The sequence below is a fragment of the Neofelis nebulosa genome, chromosome 13, assembly GCF_028018385.1.
Source record: "Neofelis nebulosa isolate mNeoNeb1 chromosome 13, mNeoNeb1.pri, whole genome shotgun sequence".
NCBI lineage: Eukaryota > Metazoa > Chordata > Mammalia > Carnivora > Felidae > Neofelis > Neofelis nebulosa.
This window is the reverse complement of record NC_080794.1, coordinates 15,108,705-15,132,326: the sequence shown is the minus strand read 5'-3', so window position 1 is coordinate 15,132,326 and position 23,622 is coordinate 15,108,705. Positions and strand designations below refer to the sequence as shown.

The following is a 23,622-nucleotide window of genomic DNA, read 5'->3' as shown; positions in this document are numbered from 1 at the left end:
GAGCTCCTGTGAGAAGGACATCGTGTTAGTACACCGGAGGCACTCACCAGTATGCATCACCTCAGTTAGTAAGTATCGCGAGAAAAGGTAAGTGCTATTTATTATCACCATCATCAATAAAATATCCCACACTTCCCGAGCCTTCTCCCTGGTCCCCTGTGAGACAGTCCTTTGAGCCCTCTCACTTCTCACAACCTTGCCTCATCTGGGATTGGTGATGATGTTAACAATGAAGAGGATACAGTGAAGAGGATAAATATGATGGTGCAGACGGAGGTCGTGACATAGGGGGAAGAAGCGGGGAAACAGAGGATACATGAAGTTTAGTCAGTTCTCATTTGGGGCCAGATACCGCCCTGGGAGCTTCCCAGACATCGCCACACTTCCCTCGCGTGGCAGTTCTATGAGGCGGATGCTGTTATGAACATCACCCCCTAGCTTGAGGAAACAGAGGCCTGGCCACGTTCACAAGGGTAGTGAGTGGCAGGGCCAGACTCTGAACAGTCTTGCTCTTAATCGCCACAGCCCTCTGCTTGCCAAGGTTGCATGATGCTCTGAGACAAAGACATGATAGAAGCCACTTCCTCTGGTTTCAGAGAGCAGGGCAGGTACACTCTTCTCTGGGGAGGAAGAGGGGAACAGAGATGTGCTCATTAGCCGAGACGCTTGGGGAACAGTTCAGTGCACAGCAGTGCAGGTGCCTGACTGACGCGCGGCTCCCACAACCATGCTGTCTAGTGTGGAAACCAAGGAAAGCACGAGAGCGGAGCACTCGCGACTGGGATGGGCGCCCTTACAAGAAGAGACAGAAGGATCCCTCTCTCTATCATGTCAGAACACTGCAAGAATGCAAGCAGGGAGAGAGGACTCCCCAGGAACCCAATCAACCGGCATCCTGATCTTGCTGTTCCCAGTCTTTGGAACTGTGAGAGGGGCGCCTGGGGGACTCAGCCGGTTAAAGGTCCGACTTCAGCTCAGGTCATGATCTCACGATTCATGTGGGTTCGAGCCCCGCTTCGGGCTCTGGGCTGACAGCCCAGAGCCTGGAGCCGGCTTCGGATTCTGTGTCTCCCTCTCTCTCTGCTCCTCCCCCACTCGTGCTCTGTCTCTCTGTCTCTCTCTCTCTCTCTCTCAAAAATAAATAAACATAAAAAAAACTTGAAAAAGAGAGAATTTATCTTTCATGTTTCATAAATTTCCCAACTTAGGGTATTTCAGGTCATATCTTGTTAAACCAGTTCTTAAGACTGGGTTACAAAATCAGAAAAGAGCTGTGCTTCCATTTTATTTTTTAGCTCTGTGAGTTTTAGAAGTTATTTACCACTTCTGCCCTCAGTTTCCCCACCCGTAAAATTAATATACGGAGAGTACCTAACCTTACGATGTTACGCTAAGGATTAAGTGAACTAACCTCTGTTGTCACCACTAACACGTTGGCTATGCTGTTTTTTGGTGCATGTATTACATGATGCAGTTTGGGAGCTGGGTCTGAAGAAGGGGGACAAGAAGAGGAAGCAGATCTACCATTGACCAAGTACTGAGTGTGTACGAGGCTCTGTGCTGAGCAGTATCCCCCAGGCTGTCTTTTATGCCTCACTGGAACCCTACTGCAGGCACTAAAATAATGCAGATAAGGAAACCAAAGTTCAGAGAAAACAAATAGCTTCCCAAAGATCGGCACAACTAGAAATTGGCAGATCTGAATCAGCCCCTGTCTTTTTAGCAAGAATGCTACTTTGACTCACCTAAAAATGAGTGGCATCTTAGAGTATAGTGTGGCTTTAGGCTCCATCTTAAAAAAGCTTCCACGAGAAGATCAAAGATATTCATGAAAGCTTTTAGGAACTGACCAGCCCACCTCATCTAGAACAGGTACACAGATAGAAATTGAACCAGTGGTCCGTGAAAGTGCGGTCAAGGCTCTGTGATGCTCTCTTGGGTTTCTCTCATCCAGCGGCGGGCAGGAAGCAACTTCTGCTAACTGATCACTTAATTTTCAGGAATACTGTAAGCTGGTTGTTATTTAGCTATTACTAAAATTTTAATTATATAAACTTACAAATTAATTTCATTGAAACTGAAGGTAAAAAATACTCAAAACTGTTCACTTCACAATTAGATGACTACATTTTACTATTACCTATGCTTTTGTGGTTAATTACTTCTAACTGTATCTGTAGGTAGAAATACTATAAAACAGTGTGCCACTGTGACCTCTTTGTAACTGCATGTTGCCAATGATGTTACCTTGGAGCTTGACATCAGCCTCGGAGATTGTATTTACAGTGTGGAAATCATCAGATGAAGTAACTCAAAGCTTGATTTATCATTGTGTTTATTGTTTACATCTAACAAAGTGATGGAAAAGAAGTTAATAATGCAGGTTAGAGTCAAAAATGTGTCTGTAGCTGTTATATTGTGAATAGGACAAAAATTGATGATTTAGTCTTACAGTGTTCAAAAATTACATTCTGATAGTATTTAGCAAAGTCATTCACTTCATTGACAAATGAGTGAAGATCTGGCATACATCCCTATTTTATTTCCATCTTACGTGTTAATGCGAATGAAAATATGAATCAACATTCATGTCGGAACTACACTCATTCATCAGTTGCAATCACAGTTTGGCTATGGATACATGAGTCTGGCAAAAATCAATGAAAGTTTCCGGAAGGATCAATTGCTGATACAGAATTCATAATCAAAGTATTGTATATTTTATTATTATTTATAAACGGAATGCTCTACGTTACATGAGTAAAATTGGTGACGAGCTTACCTACACATACGTTGTTTTGCAGACCCTGTGCTCAGCTCATCTTCATGGGGGAGGAGTTTTTCTATGAATCTGACTATTGCCCTTGGGTGCCTATCTTTCAAAAGAGTTAGAGACTGTATGCATAAATATCCATTCTGCCTTCTGACGCTGTTTTTCCATAATCCTGAGAGGCAAGGCAGAGACACGCCAAAAACCCAGGCGTCTCTGTTTCATTTGGCTGCCTTCTCTCTTTTTAGAACCATTTCGCTGTACTGAGACAGTGGGAAGAGTGAGCCTCACAGCGGCTGCAGCTAGTGCTATGGTTGCCTCAGACCCTTGCCATTCAAGCAGGGAGATCTGAGACTCAGGGGTGGGAATCCAAGTGATTGCCTCCCCTCAAAACTGCACTGGTAAGAGATCCTAAGCCTGCCCTTGGTACAGGCAGATTATGTCTCTGTGCAATGGAGTTCTGCATTGTGTTTGGAGCTAAGGCCACAGCATAATGAAAACTGCCTTCTTGCCCATTATTTTACTCTGGCAATATATATTCCCTTTGGAAACTGGGGATACCTTAACTGGATTTTCTTTTTCCCCAACTAGCATCTTAATCTCATCTTCCTGCACCTTATATTTATAATTGTATATCTGACAGTTCTCACAAATCACAGAAACAGCCTGTCTCTCTGATTACACCTGCACCCATCTCCCTTCCCTGCACTGGAGTCTTCAGCAACACTTGAGCTAGAAGACAAAGTCTGACGGGCTCCAGGACCTATAGGATCATAATATGGCTCCTTGAGGCCCCAGGGATGATAGGTAAAGCAGCATGAAACAAGGCAGAGATGGAAAAAAAAAAAAAAAACCAGCCCAAATTTATATTAATTCTGTAATTTGTGAAACAAAGTCATGATGCTAACTGTTCTGCAACAAGGTGAAAACTCTGTCTTTATCATGACAGAAAATCACACAAATGGAAAACGAAGCATGCTGGCTGGGAAAAGGGTTCACAGTGGCCAGTGGTCCTCAGCACTCCCTCGTGAGGAAGAATAACTGCGTCCCTGACAGCCCATGACGTGGCACTGCCACAAAAGCCACACACAGGGTTTGGAGCATGGAGCACGGTGGCCAGGAGCTGCTTTTGAATGTGCATGTTTCTTCCCCATGGATGAGTAGATGCAAGGAATCTAGAAAAACAGACTTCCAGAAAATTCCATGACCGTTTCCAAAGACATATGCCCCTCTCATTCTGGCTTTCATTTGTCCACTTTTGATGAGCAACTTTTCTGAGCAATGTTTTATTTTCCTTTTAGGTCTACTATCACAAAAGCTACTGCAAACATGATTATAAATGCCAACTAAGTCTCATTAGGGTAAAAATCAGAAAAGGATGTAGAATGTGGCAGGATAGGGAACCTGTCTGTCTAAACGTGGCATCTGCTACTCAAACCAAGCAACTGTTGTCCGTAGAAATACAGGACTGGTGTTGCCAGAACTTGGGTTATTTTACAGAAGCCAGAAACATGGGTTTTATTAGAAATATCTGAATTTCAGGGTGCCTGGGTGGCTCCGTTGGTTAAACATCCAACTCTTGATTTTGACTCAGGTCATGATCGCAGCGTCATGGGATCATGCAGAGCCTGCATTGCGCTCTGCACTGGGCAGGGAGCCTGCTTAGGATGCTTTCTCCCTCTCTCTGCCCCTCCCCAACTCGTGCTCTGTCTCTCTCTGCCTCTCTCTTAAAAAACAATCTGAATTTTAAGGATGAGGATTACCAATAACTTAAAAATAATGATGACTTTGTAGACTGGAAACCTGTAGACTACCTGGGGGCCAATTTTGAGACGTCAGTTTACAACTAGTAACTGAAATCCATGAGGCAATTAAAAGGACATGAAACATCTCATTTTACTACAAAAACTGGACACAAATGAGCTCTACGGACATACGGTGATTTAGCGCTGACCAAACGGAGGGAGAGAACTCTTCACTCCAGAGAATCTGATCTTTCCCACTTCCAAGGCAAATGATGCGAGTGATTTTGCTGTTCCAAAGTGCCTGAGGGCCTGATTACCATAGCTCAAGTCAGGCCAAGTAGTGATTCAATTACCTGATAGTGAATGATGAGCTGGACCTTCGGATAGATTCCATGCTCTCCACTGACATTTTAATTACAAATTCCACAAATTGATCTATTGATACATCAGATAAAGGCATTCACACTTACCACAAAACCATAGAGTTCTGTAAATTTGTCATGTGGTATTTCAGGAGGCTGGTCTTTGTAAGTGCCTTTCATCAAGGAATGGATTTTTATGATGAAGTCTTCAGGCCAAGGCCTTATCCATTTGACCACTAACAGCTAAGAAATGTTCCCCTTATCTTGTTTATCGACAACCAATTACATAATGACAATTAAAAAGTAAGACTGAAATTTGCTTACTTCTTGAATAAAGCAAATCTTTGCATTTGGTACAAATAAACAGGCCTAAACCAATAAATGCAGCTCTTTCTGATAAATTTATGAGCCAGTTTCCTAAAGCAACACAGTTGCCATTTCTGTAGACTCAGTGAGGCTCTTTATAATGTTCTCGTTCGATCAGAATAAGAAGCACAAATAAAATACAATGCTTCTGGTACCTTGAGGAGGGCTTAGTCAACACCAATGGCAAACAGATACACATGTTACCGGTGACTCCATCTCCGAGATAAAGCTATAAACGTTTGACCAACTTCCAATGCAATATTTATGACAGTTCCCCCTAGAAGTAATTGCAATCTCCATAAATGCCTGCAATAAGAAAATATAGTTTGGGAAACGTAGGTTTTTTAATGGTTCAGCAGAAGGTTAGAGTCAGAGTACTCATGAAAGAGAGGAAGTCAGGTCACCCCAATCCTTTCTCTGCCTAGCAGTCATCTGCAAAGCTTAAAGATTCAGGCTGCTGTTCAGGAGCCTGGGTGGCTCAGTTGGCTAAGCGTCCACCTTCAGCTGAGGTCATGATCTCGCAGTTCATGGGTTTGAGCCCCACGTCAGGCTCTGTGCTGACAGCTCAGAGCCTGGAGCCTGCTTCAGATTCTGTCTCTGTCTCTCTCTGCCCCTTCCGTGCTCATTTTCTCTATTTCTCTCTCTCTCTCTCAAAAATAAACAAAAAATTTTTTTAAAAATTCAGGGGGCTGTAAACACAGAAATATCTTTCTTGGTGAGAGAGTTTTCCTGTTGATCTTCTGCTTCTTAATGTCTCTGAAATCCAGCCATTATATGTGAACTGGATCAAGATCACCATAAATACTGGAAACATTATGTATATAATTATATAAATACTGGCCGGGTGAGACTACTTTCTGAGGCATGTATTTACGACACTGATTAAACAGAATACAAAATGTCACTGGCATTGATGTTTATTGTATTTCTTGAATTCAGTGTTTACTTTCCTTGGGGTTATAACAATGGATGTGTTACCAAAGATGTCAGGGGGGAAAGATGTGGGTAAAACTTAATAAAAAATGAGAGCAGTGGTTGGCTAATCCTGAGTTAATAAATAAGATACTTTCCCCCAAATGGAAAATGTCATTTCCCTGGGTATTTTTCAATAACTGAGGCTAGCTGGGGCTACCTTGCCAATGCACATTCTTAAAAAGTAAGAGGTAAGTGAATTAGAAAAGTTTTTGGGACTTCATGCTATCAAATTATAAGTTCAATGCATTTTTTTTCCACTGAAGTGACTAGTTGTTACACACAGTTCATTTAAATCGAGCGGCAGGTTAAACAGTACCCCCATGTGACACTAAAATAGATTGACTCAAAGGGAAAAGTAAAATCAAGCAGATTGGGTTCACACACATTCGACTGACTGATAGAACTTTCCACGTTCTGACCTTTCCCCGCGACAGTCTCTAAACTCCATAAAACCCGAAGACTTGTGTGTAGAGAGAAGTGAGTGTTTTGGAGGAGAAGATGTGACTTTTTCCTCTACGACTTTCCTAGGATTAAACGCACCATTTAATTTTTTTTTTCAACGTTTTTTTTTTATTTATTTTTGGGACAGAGAGAGACAGAGCATGAACGGGGGAGGGGCAGAGAGAGAGGGAGACACAGAATCGGAAACAGGCTCCAGGCTCCGAGCCATCAGCCCAGAGCCTGACACGGGGCTCGAACTCACGGACCGTGAGATCGTGACCTGGCTGAAGTCGGACGCTTAACCGACTGCGCCACCCAGGCGCCCCTAAACGCACCATTTAAAGCACAAGATTCAGCCTCTCCATCCCTGCCCTTTTGGAGAAGGATGTGATACATCCTTGCAAAGGCCTCCTGCGTACTGAGCAGACAGCCTGGCCCGCCCCCAGGCAGTGCTGAGAAACAGACCGTCTGGTCTGGGGACCCTCCCTGAAGAGAGCCCTGCTCCTGCCTGATAACACCTCCATCCCTGTTCCCACGCTGCCTGGTCACTAGGGTGACTTGTGACTTGCAGCCACACCATGTTCAGGCCAGTATTTCTCAAGAGGATTCAAGATCCAAAACCTTTCTCAACCCAACGGAGACCAAAGCTTTAAGTGAGTGCTTTTACTGCCTGTTTGTGATAGTCTACTAACCACCGGAATCTATAAAGTTAAAGTCTGCTAACGACTTAACCTTCCACAGGGACAGTTCCACTTCAGAGCACGAGTCTGACACAGGGGAGGTCCAGGGAGAGCTCTGTATTCGCTGCTAGGCTGAGAGAGAGAAAGGGTTTGCGGTCTGGATCGCCCGAATGCTCTCGAGTCTGGGACGGCACGCCGTTGTTAACACACTGATTCAGATTCCAGCTACCAAGGTCACCGAGGGAGGAAGAACCACGTGTGCAGCTCTTCAAACACCCAGGTCGTGGGGACTCTGACTCGCTGTGGTCGAGGCAGTGGTCGAAAACTCGCGATTTGTTTTTAAAGCCACACGGACACTGAGGCACGGAGTTCGGTGCCACTTGGAACTGGATTCTGGACATCCCATCGTTACTGAGATCCGTTCTGGCATTACGTCTCTCTCTCCTCGATGGTGAGAGTAGAACACGCAGTACATTGTTTCTTCTGTCAAAGTTTTCTTGGACACCGAGACGTATAAGCAGAGATTTTCAGAACCCACGTGGGGTTCCGTCAGGGTTTAGATCCCAGATTTTCCATTTCTTGGAATACTCCGCATTGATGAAGGAGCAGTGGAAGCCCAAGATGACTGCACTCCGACACCAAAATGAGTAAGCAGGACTCACAAAAAGCATCCCCGGCCACGCCGTCGATATGGTAAAAGCAAGTTCCCTGTAGACATTTGAAAGGGCCCATGTCTCTTTCAGCCAGCACATCCTGGGTGGGCTTCCTGTGCAAGGGTGACTGTAAGAGAGACCCTCTCTGCGGGCCGGCTACAGGTGCCTCCCGGACAGCGCCACACGCCTTAACGGGAGCACTTCTGCCCCTGCGGTCCCAGGCTGCAGAAGGACTGTGTTTGGAGAGGACCACGTCAGGTCTAATTAAGTCTGCTTTCCATAGCCAAGGTCGACTCAGCACTGCACGAGAGTCACGGGAAATCCTAAGATTTCTGTAAATAACTGGACAGACCCATCCTGTCTCACTCACTCAAAAGCCAACTTGGAGTCTAATAAATTAAATCATTAATATTTAGATGCATGTGTGTGGGCCACGTTCTGAGTCAGTCTGGCTCCCTAAAACCGGCCACCAGGACACCGAATGTTTTTAGAGCCCTTCCTCATTACGAAGTCAGTGGAATGTGATTTCCCGTGAGGTTTCTAAATGATAATTAATTTTTTTGCTCTGATTTGGAGGATAGTAGAGTCTGGCCAGTTACAACCATTTTATTTAACGTTCAACAAGAGGTTAAGAGTGAGGACTTTGGTATTTTGGTGCTGAAGTTCATATTTCATAAATACGATTCGCTTCAAAATTATCTGTCCCTACAAAATGCCTTTGGCTCACAGCTCAGTGGGTTGAACATTCCTATCTCTGAGCCATGTGATAATGGCAAAGACACTTCATCTCTCACCTTGGGCTTCTCAGCTGGAAAATGATAAGGCTGAACTTACCCTCAAAATCCAGGGAGTGGTGAGAAATAGCTACTACCCCTCATACATCTTGTGTTCAAAGATATGCACTGTCAGCTGAAGCGATGCGCTTTCCCCCACTGGAGAAAGAGCCACAGAACAGTTAATGAGAAGAGATACAATTCACTGAGTGACACATTTGAGGAAAAAAGTTTAAAGTGACAAGCAGGGATTTCTCTTGACCCGTCCAACTGTACTGCACTTTTCTCTGTCAGAGGTTTTTACGAAGGAATTACAGCTAATGACTCGCTGTCATCACGAGAATTTGGGAGAAGTCTACACCTGACCCTTTCAGTACTACCATTACTTGCGCACGAAAGAAACAATAATATCCTTTGATTGCCTATTATATGCCAGGCATTTTGGCATGTCTGTGTGTCTCATTTCATACAATAACCCTAAGGCACAGGCGTAATTACCTCCACTTAGCAACGAGGAAACTGACATTCAGAGAAGTTAAGTAGCTATGCGAAGGTGGCACAGGCAGAAAAGGATAGAATCGGACTTGAACTCAAGCTCTGTTTGATGCCAACATGGTTTTTCACATCCCATACTTTCCCAACATCCAGAAAATCCCAGTGTTCATGGGGAGCCAAAAGGGCATGCAAAGTCCTAGCTCTCCCTCTCCTCCCAAACTCCCTTCATTTTTCTGCACTCTGAGCCCTTTGGCTCTGGTTGCTGGAAAACACAGCCTTGAAGAATTTCAAGGTGACCAATACGGCTCAGAGATTAGACCTTCCCGATGCTGTTTATACTGACAAGTCTCTCCAGCACGAGGCGCTGCCCTCTTTTTCCCTGGCCTGGCTCTGTGTCCTATGTGGGCTGCTCCCCGGCCCTCTGGCTTCTTCTGGGTTCACCTAATAGGGGACACTGGCAAGGATCAGAAAGCCGAAGGGGAGACGAGTCAGGGTGGGGTCATCACCGTCACCCCCCTCGCACATCCTGCCCACCTGCCGTCTGGCACCAGGCGGTTCTGCGTTTTTCCTTTCCTGTCTCCTGGGGCCCGGAGGTTGCCTGCCTCATGGCGCCTTGTCATCCCTCAGAGTCTGCTCACATCTCTGTATCTAGCTCTTCAATAAACAGGGGCGTGAACCTTCTGGTGAGCCGTCTGCTTCCTGCCCAGCCCCCGACTGGCACATGTAATTACAGCGAATTACGATGAACTGCCATTGTCACGCTTCCCAGGACTCTCAATGTACCCCCAGAATCTGAAACACAAATATGTATAACTCGTGTTTTTACAGCCCAATGGCCCAAATTCATTGCCCAAGCCCCACAGACTAGTTCCTCAGTCTTGCCTCGGGATTGTTTCTCCCAGAGAATAATATCCTAGTCCTTAATATAGTCTCTTCCTTTGTCTCTGTACACAGAGACTAGCACAATTTTCTGTCTTAGAATCCTAGACATTCCACATCTCACTCAATCACAAGAGATATGCCTGCATTTCCACTTCCTAAAAAAAAGTCTGGAAAAAAGAGTCCAACACACGTAGGTTAAAAAAAGAGAAAAGTACAGTATAAATAATAAATTTAAACCAAAGAAAAAAACATGTGACATATATTGTCTTCTAAACTTTTGCGTTAGATTGCTTGGTAAGTTATAAATGTTTACAAATGTTGCCATCAATATGTCCTTGAGATCTAAATCTTTTTCCTTTGCCAGGTTTGCTACTTTTTTGCAGTCTTCATGGTTTCTTTGAAATTGGTTTCAGATACATTGTGTTTGGCGTAGGGCACTTTGATTCCAAGTCAATTTAGTTTGTTCCTCTGGACCAGGGAGTCTGGGGAGGGGGGAGAAGCAAGAGAGGCTGTGGCTGAGGGCAGGAGAGGCCACGTCAATAATTATTACAAAATGTATCTCTGAAAAGGAGAGGTCATTTTATAAATGGCTGACTTCTCAGAGGTGGATAAATGCTCCCGAGATGTGGCTCCTGAATGCTTGGCTCACTGTCTTGATGGGGAGAAAAAGCCCTAAACCATTGTGGGGCCACTACAGACAGCAGCAAAGCCTGGGACAGTGACGGTGGCTCTAAAACTGTGTAGTGACCGTTGTTGCCAGCCGCAATCCTTTCCCCAGTTCCCAGATATGACCGTTGCATAACACCTGCTTTTGCTTTCTACTAGTTCGGATGATCCTTGTAATAATACATCTAGAGGTTGACTGCAACATGTGTAAACAGTTATAGCTTATTAGGCAATTTACTGTAAAAGTTTAAAAGCCAGGATGTATCAAGTGCTTAACCCAATGGTTTCCTTGATTTCTATTTATTTACACTGTGCTTTCTCCCCGCTGTGGATTAGACTACTTCTTCCCAGCAGACAAGACACATTCCTGCTATGTAGAACCCTGGATGGGGCTTCAGGATGACTGAGGATCTCTCAGGGTTTAGGTTAGAGGGTTCCCAAAGTATCATCAGAACCACCTGATCAGAGTTCCAGATACAAGTCCCCAGGCTCTACCCTGAAGCTTCTGGTTCGGGTTCTAATAAGGCTCTGAAAATTGCATTTATTTCTCCCCAAATGATTACAATCGTTTACCAGTGCAAAGGTTTTTACCAGTTCGAATATCTCGAAAATCTATGAGCCTCCAACTGGCAGGCCAGAAAAACACTGCTTTTTATAACCATCTCAACAGATCCAACCACTGAATGGACTTTCACAACTGCACAGAGCATACTTGCCACCTACCCAAGGCTTTAATAAAGGAAAGGATGTATATGGGAGGAGCAAGAGGGTACAGACAAATAGCAGGGCCCCCAGATCCTTCTAGGCACAGCTCTGATAAAGGCCTGTTCACTGGAGGTAGGTCTTTGTTACAGAGAACAGATTGCACATATTTCCAAAAGGTTCCTTTCTCCTCCTCCCTGACAAAGACACAGTCATTTTTCTTGGCTGTGTGCTTGGTGAGATTCCTGGAGGTAAGGGCCCTGAATGTACAGTCCCCCTCCTAAAACTGTGCTCTCAGGACTTTCTCATTCCCAAAGTGGTCCACATTGAGCCTCCAGCATCATCAAAGTTACCACGTAAGTGTTTCTACGGTTTCTGCCCCAGCTAAGCTGATGTCAGTTGTCTTTCTCAGTATTCACTTGTCCCCAGATTTTGAAGTGGCCATTTGTCCCATGAGTTCAATTCTTTAACAGGTTCCAGAAAAGTTGTTGATTTTCTATGCATTCAGCATTTTTCCTGTTGGAACAATGGGAAAATGACTTCCAAGCTGTCACATGCCAGAGTTGAAACTTCAAGTACAACAATGTTTTTATAAAGAATTCCAGGGGCGCCTGGGTGGCTCAGTCAGTTAAGCATCCGACTTCAGCTCTGGTCATGATCTCACAGTTCATGGGTTTGAGCCCCGCCGTCAGGCTGTGCTGACAGCTCAGAGCCTGGAGCCTGCTTCGGATTCTGTGTGTCCCTTTCTCTGCCCCTCCCCTGCTCGCACTGTGTCACTCTCTCTCAAAAAATAAACATTAAAAAAATTTATAAAGAAGTTCTGAGTCCTTGTTGGGGCATAAGTGAGAGGAAGTCATGACGAAATATGACACGAGAAATGACCTGAAATATCTTTCATATTGTAGATAATACGTACAGAACTTTGCTGTTTTCCTGTCGATGCAAAAGCAAGTTTATGAAAAAAATCAGTGGGATAGACAAGCTTAATTAATTAATTAAATTGTTTTCTTAATTTAAGAAGTAAAGTATTTTTCTTACTTAAAAAAGTTAAAAAAATCAAGTCCATTTTAGAACATTTTTGTAATTCTTACTTAAAAAAGTAAAAAAAAATCAAGTCCATTTTAGAACATTTTTGTAAAAACGAACATTTTATTTGAGAGGCAAAAATTGTTAATTTGTTACATACAAATATTCAGGTTCTGTCATTTTGTAGAACAACCTGATGTTTCATCAACAGAGTGATTATGGTCTCAGCCAGTCTTATTCTTTACAGTAAACTCCTTCTGTTTTTTCTTCAAAGGTTTATTTATATATTTTGAGAGAGTGTTCGGGAAGAGCAGAGAGAGCGCGAGAATCTCAAGCAGGCTCAGGCGGTGTCAGCACCGAGCCCCAAGCAGGGTTCGAACTCCTGAACCTGAGATCATGACCTGAGCCGCAGCCAAGGTTTGGACGCTTAATGGACTGAGCCCCGCAGGTGCGCCCGTAGGAACCTCCAGATGAAAGGTACTGCTCATCCGTAAAGGATAAATGAGTAGCCCAGAAGAAAGTCTCCCAGGCAGCTTTGGAAGTAAGTACGCACCAGAAAGCACATTATCTTACTCACTTTTGCTGCTAGACACTGGTTATTCCATTCAGCTGACCCATATCACCTGAATTAAGGGCACGAGAAATCTGAAAACCGCATTCAGTGTGTGTGCTACGGAAGTCTGAAAAAAATAATGCTATCAATTGTAACAGGGTTCTTTTATTTTTTCCTTTGAATAAGGGTGATGATACGTTCTCTAGCCCTCTTCTAATCTTTGAAAATAGGTTACCACAATGCATTTGGGAATGCACAGGTGCATACAAACACACACCAATGATACTTATTTAGAATCACAAAGGATTTTATACTGCCAGTTTTCACATGCCTCACAATAAAGATATGTTATTTCTAAATTTTCTGGCATGACGATATGCCAAGCGAGGAATGATTTAATCAGGCATTTGGAAATCATTCAGTTTTACATATGTGTGATCAGGGAATACAGATTAATTGGAAAAGAAAATGCAGTGTCACCAAAAGGAATATTGATCTTACCAGATGGCTGGAAGGTGGCTGCTGTAGTAATCTATTGGAAATATCCTGGCTGGCCCTTTAAAATTTATTTTTCACTATAATTTAAAGAATTTGAAAGCCATATTCTTTCTGCAAGTTACAGAACTATTGTCTCACTTCAAAAATGTATCCTTTTCCCACTCCAGCACAAATTACTTATCGCTAGAGGTCTTCATAAGGGTGTGGGAAGTATGTTTACTCTAACACTGTCAGGAGGAAAACCTTTCCCTTCTTCCCTTCTGGGTTTTTTGGCTGGGCTTTTAATTATTAATTAAATTGACGGGAAACATAAACAGGAGTAAAACAAATTGAACGTTGTGTATGGGACTCAAGGAATGAACAAAAGAGACAGCCTTTATACCTTTTAGACAAAGAACAGTATATTTGTGAAGAATTGAAAAGACAAGGGAGTTGGGAGTGAGGTAGTGATTTAGTGAAGATCTGTTTATACAGCCTTCTGGGCCCAGAATTCCCCGTCTCTGATAAGGAGGTAAGATAGGCCCCAGAAGGACAATATGGATGCCTTCTACCCTCAGGGCCGCGGAGGGAGTGGGGGGAGAGGGGAGGGGGACCCTCAATGGAAATCTATTTCCTGCTTTCTGGGGGAAAGGAGGCTCAGAATATCCTTCTGGCACTTACTTAAGTAACTTCAGTTCAAAATGGTCACTATACCCAAGGGGCACATTTTGGGTGAAACGTTCTGCTACCCTTCAATATCCTTTTAACTAAAAGTGGAGTCAGATCTCCAGGGAACATTTAGTTACATCATGAAGGTAGGAAATTTGACTAACCTCTTGTTTTCTTATGACAGTGTTAATAAGAGAATTGTTTGATTTTTATTAAATCTCTTTTCCCAGAAAGAAAGCCCATACCTGACTGTAGGTGACAAGACAGATGTATTTACATGTTCTTTGCACAAATGGAGAAAAAAGATGAAAAGGAAATGTTGAGGGTTTTTTTTCTCTCATTGTATGAAATTATATTGTGACTATCCAGTGTTGTCTTGTGTGTTTAGACATCTTGTGTAGAAATTTGATTTGTTGAAATAAATAAATAAGTAAACAAACAAACAAATAACCATCCTCGACTGTTAGATGTTGTTCTATTATAACTTGGGTAAGTTATCTTTCTAAAACAAGGCATAAAGAATTGTGAGGCATATGCTATCTTAAATTGCAAGATATGTTAATGATAGTTAAAAAATTTTAAGTGGGTGTTGGAAACTCTCTGTTTTCTCTCTCTCTGTCTCTCTCTCTCTCTCTCTCTCTCTCTTTTGAGAAAGAGAGATGCACATGAATGGGGGAGAGGTAGAGAGAGAGAGAGAAAATCCCAAGCACAGAGCCTGATGCGGAGCTCAATCCCATGAACCATGAAATCATGCCCTGAGTTGAAATCAAGAGTCAGATACTCAACCAACTGAGCCATCCAGGTGCCCCAGAAATTCTCTTTCTAAATCTCCTTGACCCCCCAAATTTCACAGGTCAGGAAGCTATGTCTCTGGAAGGATCACCAAAATGATAAGGTGGTAACCAGACGTCTGTTTCCTGATTTTCAGGCCCAGTGCTCTTTCCAAGTAAATCTCTAGTCGCTCATCCAGCCTGCAGCACAGGATGGCACCCGTCTGGTGGTTTTCGAGTGTGGGAAGTGTGCAAGAATGACAAGAATCCTGTCAAAGGGAGGGAGACCCTCCCCAGCAACAACCTAAGAAACCAATGACCAAAACCAGCAAAGAACTTCCTTCTCAGATTACCTAAATCTTCACAAATTGTGAATTTACAAAAGAATAGATGGGCCCAATTTAAGAGCTTTCAGTTTTTCTAAGTGGAGCACTCACATGGTGAGTGAAAAAGAAATTGGCCAGGTCCATGAAGGCATTCTGATAGCCACTGAAGAGGAGAAAGAGAAAAGGAAAGGAGAGGAGAGGAGAGGAGAGGAGAGGAGAGGAGAGGAGAGGAGAGGAGAGGAGAAGAGAGGAGAAGAGAGAAGAAGAGAGGAGAAGAGAGGAGGGGAGGAAGAGAAGAGAAGAGAAGACAAAAAGAAAGGAAAGAAGAGGAAAGGAAAAGAAAGGAAAGGAAAGGAAAGAAGAGAAAAGAAAAAAAGAAAGGAAAAGAAAAGAAAAGAAAAGAAAAGAAAAGAAAAGAAAAAGGGAGGGGAGGGGAGGAGGGGGAGGGGAAGAAAAGAAAAGAAAGAGGGAAGGAGAAAAAGAAAGTAAGGAAGAAAGAGAAGGAAAGGAGAAAAAGCAAGGAAGGGAGAAAATTTGTCTGAGAAAGCAAGAAAACGGGGTTCTAACAATAAAGTTGATGAAGTGTTAGCTGAATAGTGCTTTATGAATCTTTGTCTACAAATTCTCAGTCAGTTACTCATTTCTCATTCATCTGGGAGGAATGTGGATGTATGTATTCAGGGACTCCATAAAGCCGAGTCCTGCTCTGGCTGGGAACACATGTGCCCACAGGGGCCACAGGGCCACTGCCCCAGTAAATCAGACCTTCCCAGCTGGTAGGAGGGAGCCTGGTGGGACCCACAGGTGCCGAAGTGCTGGTCCCCATGCCCCTCAGGGAAGCTGGATGGAGCCCAATGCTGTCAGACCCCGACCAGCAAACAACTCTGCCATCGGGGATGGACCATAAAGTAGGGACTGTCCTCTCTGCCTGCCGCCTCCTTTTTAAACGACGTTTACAGGAAAGAGAGCATTTGGATTACACAAAAAAATAATACATTCTGGCTCCTAATTTCAGCTCCAACACGTAAAGGGCTTAGAAATCAAACTCCCACCTTCACAACAACAAAACGCCAAACAAACAACACTAACGACTATTCTTAAATCCTTCAGAGAACGGAGTTCACAAGGCAAAGCATGTGAATACGAAACCCCCGTCCCTGTGTAGTGGCTGCAGACTGAAGGATTTAGTTCCTCTGGAGGCTCCTGCTTTTCGTGTCCCGATTCCACCCTGGCCGCGCAGAAACACCTCCCTCTTTCAGCCCCGGGTCTACCAGGCCCTCCTCTCGGGATCTGTGCGGTCACCTGGCCCGGGAGACACGGAGGGAGGCGGTCCTGAGCTCGTCGGCACGGACGCCCTCACGCCGGAGCCCACAGCCCCCAGACCCTCGTCTGTACTCCTTCCCTGCTCACCCAGCTCCCAGCTGCCTGGGCTGTGGCCTTCTGGACGACGAGGCTCTCTTAACCCCTGTACCTGCGTGTGCCCTTTGCCCCAGTCCCGGCCCCCTTGAGAAAGGTTCTCGTGGGGAGGGTCTGTCTGCCCCGTGGTCCCCAGCCAGGGTCCCAGCTGGGGAGTGGCCCCGAAAAGAACAGCAGAACATACCCACCGCTCGTTATCAAACAGGCGACTGGTGGGAGGGGGCTGGCCGAGTATTCTGAGTGTGCACGCGCGCGCGCACACGCACACACGCGCACACACAGATGCCCCTTGCCAAATATGGCGGGCGCACAGTCCAGTTGAAAGTTCCTGCACAACATAATGACGCTTCCCTTCCTGCTTCTGCACCAGCACGTTAGAAGCAACGTTTTGGGGTGAAGACGGCACGCACCCCGGGAGCAGCAGGGCCAGGGCACGATCTTCCAGCCCTTAGGAACCAACAACAGCATCTCCAGAGGCAACATGGCCAGGTCTCCACCCGGGACACGGAAGTTGGAAGACTCATCACACTTTGGGAAGTCCAGAGCTCTGCCTCCCAAACTGGCACTTCTGGCCCACGCCGTCCTGCCGGGTCACAGGGAGTTCACGAGCGGGAGTCATCTCTCCCCCACGCAGTGCTGCTCAGGAACACCGCTGACATCCCCCCTGTGCTGGGGTGCCAGGCAAACGGGGCTGGGACGCCGACCCAAGGCAAACTCCGTCACAGAGGAAGACGGGCGCTGTTAACCCTTCACACGACACCGTGCCCCGGTGGCACCCTTCGCTCACCGCAGAACCTTCCCCTGTGTCCCCACGCGTATCAGGAACGCGAGGCCCAGCGCGGTGCCGTAAACTGCGAGGTACCGCACTGCCTTCAGCTCCCAGAGCGCCAGCTCACCCCCTGCTCCGGCTGGCCCCAGGCAGGGCTTGCCACACATTCTCTCCCAGCACCGGCCGTCCTCTCTCCATAAGGGCGGCAGCGGAATAGGCCCCACGCGAGCCCAGCCTCTGGCCTGGGCCCCGGACGGAGGACCCCCCCACCACATTCCCCGAGGTTCCCTCTTGCCGGGGTCACCCACATCCCCAGTCAGCGGGGCTGGTGAGCCACGATGCTTCCCTGCTCCACCCTCAGCAGTGAGGCCCCAGCTGAGGCCTGAGGTGCAGCCCAAACCCAGGACTGGGAAGGGGCAGGGACACTAGGGAGAGCCCATGATCCAGACAGGGCCTGAGGGCCTCACTGTCTCAGACCTGCTGCTGAGGGTGGCAGGTGAGGAGGCACAGCCTGAGCCCACCTCCCTTTTAATGAGCAGCTAGTATATTGCAGCCCCAGCTGCTGACCCGCCCAGCGGGCACGACACCAGAATGCGCCCAGCCCTACTAGACCCCAAACACGGCCTTCGCCTCTCGGTCATCACAGACTGCCTATGCTTTTTTGTTTGTTTGTTTATTTATTTATTTTGAAGGAGACAGAGTGTGTGTAGGGGAGGGACGGAAGGAGACAGGGAGACCCAGAATCCGAAGCAGGCTCCAGGCCCGGAGCTGTCAGCCCAAAGCCTGACGCAGGGCCCGAGCCCACCAGCCATGAGATCATGACCTGAATTGAAGTTGGGATGCTTAGCCAACTAAGTCACTCAGGCGCCCCCAGACTGGCCATTCCTTTACTCAGCTATAAATTATTAAGACCACCAAGGGGTTTTCAGCTCTTTCTTATAATGCTGGTAAATAGAAACATTAACAGAGGGAATGTTCCCTTGTTTTCCACATGTGTCTTTGAGCAAAAAAGCTCACACATAACACTGCATTGTCTAGGGAAGAGTGGACTGATTCATCACATAAAATAATACTTCTATGTTCTAAAGAGTGTAGGGGTGCCTGGGGGGCTCAGTCGGTTGGGCGGCCGACTTCGGCTCAGGTCATGATCTCACGGTCTGTGACTTCAAACCCCACATCGGGCTCTGTGCTGACAGCTCAGAGCCTGGAGCCTGCTTTGGATTCTGTGACTCCCTCCCTCTCTGCACCTCCCCCATTCACACTCTGTCTCTCTGTCTCTCTCTCTCTCTCTCAAAAATAAATAAACATTAAAAAATTAAAAAATAAATAAAGAGTGCAACACAGAGGGGATGTTAGACGATTTCTATTTTCTAAATCTACCGTGAAAACGATTCTGTGATTGCGATGAAAAATGAGAAAGTAAAACCACTTGCTTAAAAGAGTTTTCTATCCAACAAATAGGTAGGATAAAGAAAATAGTTTAAGAAAAATTAAGAAGCTAAGGGAGTTGGGGCGCCTGGGTGGCGCAGTCGGTTGAGCGTCCGACTTCAGCCAGGTCACGATCTCGCGGTCTGTGAGTTCGAGCCCCGCGTCAGGCTCTGGGCTGATGGCTCGGAGCCTGGAGCCTGTTTCCGAGTCTGTGTCTCCCTCTCTCTCTGCCCCTCCCCCGTTCATGCTCTGTCTCTCTCTGTCCCAAAAATAAATAAAAAACGTTGAAAAAAAAAAATTAAAAAAAAAAAAAAAAAAAAAGAAGCTAAGGGAGTTAAAGATTTCAGGGTGTTTCCAGATTTTGACCGCCAGGGTAGCCTGGGATGACTGAGTCTAGGAGATAGAGCACTCCACTTGCTGGAGGCAGGTGTCCTGTGGAAATTAGGACAACGAACTGATCTTGATGGGGAAGCTCTTGGGGCTGCACAGCTCGGGCTTCCTGTGGCGGGGGGGGGGGGGGGGGCGGGTGCAGGATGGAGACTTCCTCTTGCAGTTACTCCCTAGTTAGACCCATGGAAACCTTCGGCTGGGGTAAAGAAGACGGGGAGGAGGAGAAACAGGAGGATATGTGACAGTCAGCAGAGCAGGGGCCCTGCATCACAAAGGACACACTGCCCGATGCACAGCCGTTAGGGATGCAACTCCCTCTGCCAAATGCTCCGCTGGGACCAACAGGTACACTAGGCCAGAGTTGAACTGCTCTTTCCATCAGTCTCTGTCTCAGATCTGTGACCTCCTGTCTGGAGACGATATTTCACTCAGCCTCTTATCCTGGGCTTTTGGTTCCAGGAACAGAAGCTGTCTCTGCAAAGGATAAATGTTTCTTTCCATCTTGCCTTTGAGATCCTGAAATCCCTGTCTGTAGATTTCACAGCTCAAGGGGTCCTTTGCTTCAGGACGTCTCATCTCTTGCTGCAAGTCATGGTCCGCCTTGCCAGGAAACCATCCTGCCAAGCTCCCTTTCTTTCTCTCGAAAAACTCAGTCACTTCATTTCCCTTCGTCACGAGATGCCGAACTGCCCTTCTGATGGAGGCTTCCGTGGTCTGGACATTGTACAATACCCAGTCACGTGGGCTCTGCTCTTAGTGCTGATGGTGTAGAACTGATGTTGCTCTGGACCATTATTTGACCTTGCAGCGTCCTTGCTCTCCTCCACCGTCTTTTGCCTGGTCATCCACATGCTGGTCCCTCTTCTGGCTCCACATTATCACTTGCATCCTCTTCTCTCAGAAACCTGCTAATTCTTGGTTCTCGAGCCAGTGGTGCTGCAGAGACAACACCTGACTCTTCGCATGGCCAGAGACATCGGCACGCAGATGAAGAATCCTTTCAGCTGCCCACAGTACTTCTAAATGTGTTCTAGCTTCTTCTGTTTGTGTTTTAATGGATTGCTGGTTCCTGCAACGTCAGGATCTTAACTGCGGTATCATACAGGTTCTTTTTCATCTGAACATCTGAGGATTTTCTTTCCCCAGTGTTTTACTATCATGGACACGATGTCTCTAATTATAGGCTTGTAACAGTCTGGGTCATCTGGCATTTTGGAGTTTATGTCATTTCCATTACAGAATAAGACACGTCGAGGATGTCTTATTCCATATTGCTATGTCCAGCACTGGATTGCTACTGGCATGTTCCTTACCTCCTTAGTTAAAAAAAAAAAAACAAAACAAAAAACTTTTCTTTGACTGAAAATTCTGTGTAAAACCAAGATAATCTTGACCAGCTGAACAATCACACCACACTCTGTCATCTCCCACCAATATCCAGGGACAGCCTTGGTCTTCTATCATGATGTGCTTTTGCCATAAAACTCTTCGCTATTTCCTGGGTTGTTCAACCCTACAGATCCCCACTCTATGGGATTCCTGCCTAGTGGTTCAGTCTGCAGGAGGGACCCCTGCAGCTATCATGGCTGACTGGACCACAACACATCATGGCCATCACTCAATGGAGCTGCTCGCTGAACCCAACCTGCACCAGAGAACCAAGGCTGACCGTGCCTGTGGAGGGCTGGGTGGGCAGGAACAGAATAATAAAGAATTCACATGCCCTCTCCTTTGCTCTTGGCTTTTTCTCCTCTACTTAAACTTTTTCTTCTAGGTTCCCCGGAGCCCACCCCGTTCTCTGTGCATGCTGTTTCTTCTGCCTTTCCTCTTTCCTTGCCCACAGTGGGGGAGCTCAACCATATACAAAACCACGTCCTTCCTCACCCATGTTTCCCCAGCGACCATGGCGAGCCCAGCCAGGATGAGCTGCTCAGTGCTCTGCACATGTTTATGGAAGGAATCAATGAATGAGCACCCAAATGAAGAAAGGAGAAGCAAAGCCACTACTCGTCATCCCTAAGGGGTATTACATAATAATCTAAGTCGCTGGTTTCCTTAATAATTTAAAACTCCTGGCAATGTAGAACAGTGGAGTACATGTGATTTAAAATGTTGAACAAATGTTTAAGATCATGTGGCCGTGCAACATTTATCAGAATTTACTAGTTTGGACAACAAAATGATCCTCAATTTTTTTAATTAAATTTTTTAAAATATTTATTTATTTTTGAGAGAAAGACACACACACACAGAGTGTGAGTGGGGGAGAGAGAGAGGGAGACAGAGAATCTGAAGCAGGCTCCAGGCTCTGAGCTGTCAGCACAGAGCCAGACGTGTAGCTCGAACCTGCAAACTGTAAGATCGTGACCTGAGCTGAAGTTGGATGCTCAACTGACTGAGCCACCCAGGCACCCCTCTCAATTTTTTTTAAATAAAATATTTCAATGGAGCCAATTTCCTGTGGTTACATTTCAGTAGAATTAGAAAAAAGCAGAGAAAATTGAAGTATAAACCAGGAAGCCCTCACCCAACAGTGAATCTGTGATCTTGGAATTTCAGCCTCCAGAACAATGAGACATAAGTTTCTGTCGTCCAGAAGCTCCCCCAGCCTATGGTATTTTGTTATAGCAGCCTGAATGGACCAAAACATTGTACATAGTAAAACAGTATCTTTTAGATTTCAGAAAGTTGGAGGACTTTAATTAGAACTTCCAGGGCTGAAACAGAGTGGCCATCTCCCTCTTTCTCTCTCTTACATAGAGAAGGTAGAAATTGAAAATCAGAAAGAATGGAAAAACAAAGATATAGAGGAAAACAAATCTCTAGCTCCTAGAATCTGTGTGGGGAGGTGCAGGGATGAGCCGCTGGGAACAGCCGTGCTGGATTCCAGACCAGCCTCTTAGTGCCACCTGCCCCTCGGACCCCCGCACTCCCAGCTCATCATGGAGGCAAGACTGAGAAAACACCCATCTAGGCTGGCCAGAGGGCTCCAGCCCAGATTGGAGTGTGGAGGTTGTGCAGGGCTGAAAAGCACAGCCTGGCATCACCACTCAGAGAAGTTTTCTGTCCAGGAGGACTGGGGACCACCCTTGTGGCTTTATTTGTGCTCCCTTCTATGAAACAATTAGTAAGATCAATTCTGAAAGAGAGAAGTGGCAGATAATGAGCTAGGTATCTATAGGAGGATTGTTGCAAAATCTGGGAAGTGCCTGTACCTGCTAATGGGATGAATGAATGAATGAGTGAATGAATGATGTGGACAGAGTTGTTGGATGAATCTATGTACTCGCAATGAACTCTGTGGACTCTGTAGATGCTTTAAGCCATGGTGGAAAAGCCACATGCTGCTGGCAGGTTTTGGGGAGACACAAGCAAACCCACTCTACTCAAGGAAGAGCTGTGCTCACACAAGCTGAGGGCCAGTTGTGGAAGAGAGTTCAGAGACAGGAGAGGCATTGTTCCCTTAACGTCTGACCTTGCCCTCCTGTGGCTCTCAGGACAGGTCAGGACGGGGCGTGATGGGCTGACCTCACTGTCTATAGGGTAGACACCCCAACTGCTCTGTAGTGTCACCTGCAACCCTTGGTCATCACATGCCACAGAAGATGTTAGGGTCATCCTACCAATTTCCCAAGTGGTGGTACCCCTTGCTTTCTCCCCAGCAGAGTAAGGCAGTTCCGGTTTCCAGTGTCTGGGCTAATTCCTGCTGTGTTCATTCTAATTGCAGCCTTTTGCCTGAGGTGGTGCGTATCATCTCACTGTGGTTCATGACTACTTCCCTGATAAGAAATGGTGCTAATTACTTTATTGTCTTACTGAGCTTTTGTATTTTTTCCTTTGTACGTTTTCCTTTCAAGTCTTATGCCTACTTTTTTTTTTTTTTATTTCTTTGCAAGATATGTATTTCTAATATTTATTTATTTGGAGACAGAGTGAGCAGGGGAGGGGCAGAGAGAGAGGAAAAGAGAGAATCCCAAGCAGGCTCTGTGCTCTCAGCACAGTGCCTGACCCAGGTTTAAATCTCATAACCGTGAGATCACGACCTGAGCCAAAATCAAGAGTCGGATGCTCAACCAACTGGGACACCCAGGTGCCCCTGCAGTAAGTTTTATATATTTTAGGATAAGCCATTTCTCAGATGAATTTTATGAATATTTTCTTTTTTCTAATTTTTTTTTTTAAATTTTAATTTATTTCTGAGAGACAGAGAGAGACAGAGTGGGAGCAGGGGAAGGGCAGAGAGAGAGGGAGACACAGAATCTGAAGCAGGTTCTGGGCTCTGAGCTGT

At 45.7% G+C, this 23,622-nt stretch overlaps 2 long non-coding RNA genes across 3 annotated transcripts in view; both read right to left on the bottom strand.

The window, feature by feature from the left end:
* Positions 1–229: 229 nt before the first annotated feature.
* Positions 230–5,743, bottom strand: LOC131492633 (uncharacterized). The gene is made up of 3 exons (XR_009252203.1): positions 4,986–5,743; positions 2,248–3,945; positions 230–620 (listed from the first exon to the last, which is right to left on the bottom strand). It is a non-coding gene; the product is annotated as an uncharacterized LOC131492633 (long non-coding RNA).
* A 1,697-nt stretch (positions 5,744–7,440) lies between these two features.
* The window catches only part of LOC131492629 (uncharacterized), a 121,648-nt gene continuing 105,466 nt past the window's right edge, over positions 7,441–23,622 (bottom strand). Inside the window, exons 1-5 of one of the 2 annotated variants that reach the window (XR_009252199.1) lie at positions 16,936–17,428; positions 11,864–12,026; positions 9,604–9,701; positions 8,827–8,924; positions 7,441–8,047 (exon numbers count right to left, since the gene is read on the bottom strand). This is a non-coding gene — a long non-coding RNA (uncharacterized LOC131492629). Of the gene's footprint in view, positions 8,048–8,826; positions 8,925–9,603; positions 9,702–11,863; positions 12,027–16,935; positions 17,429–23,622 lie in introns of those variants that run through there. The other variant, XR_009252198.1, reaches the window with a different exon arrangement.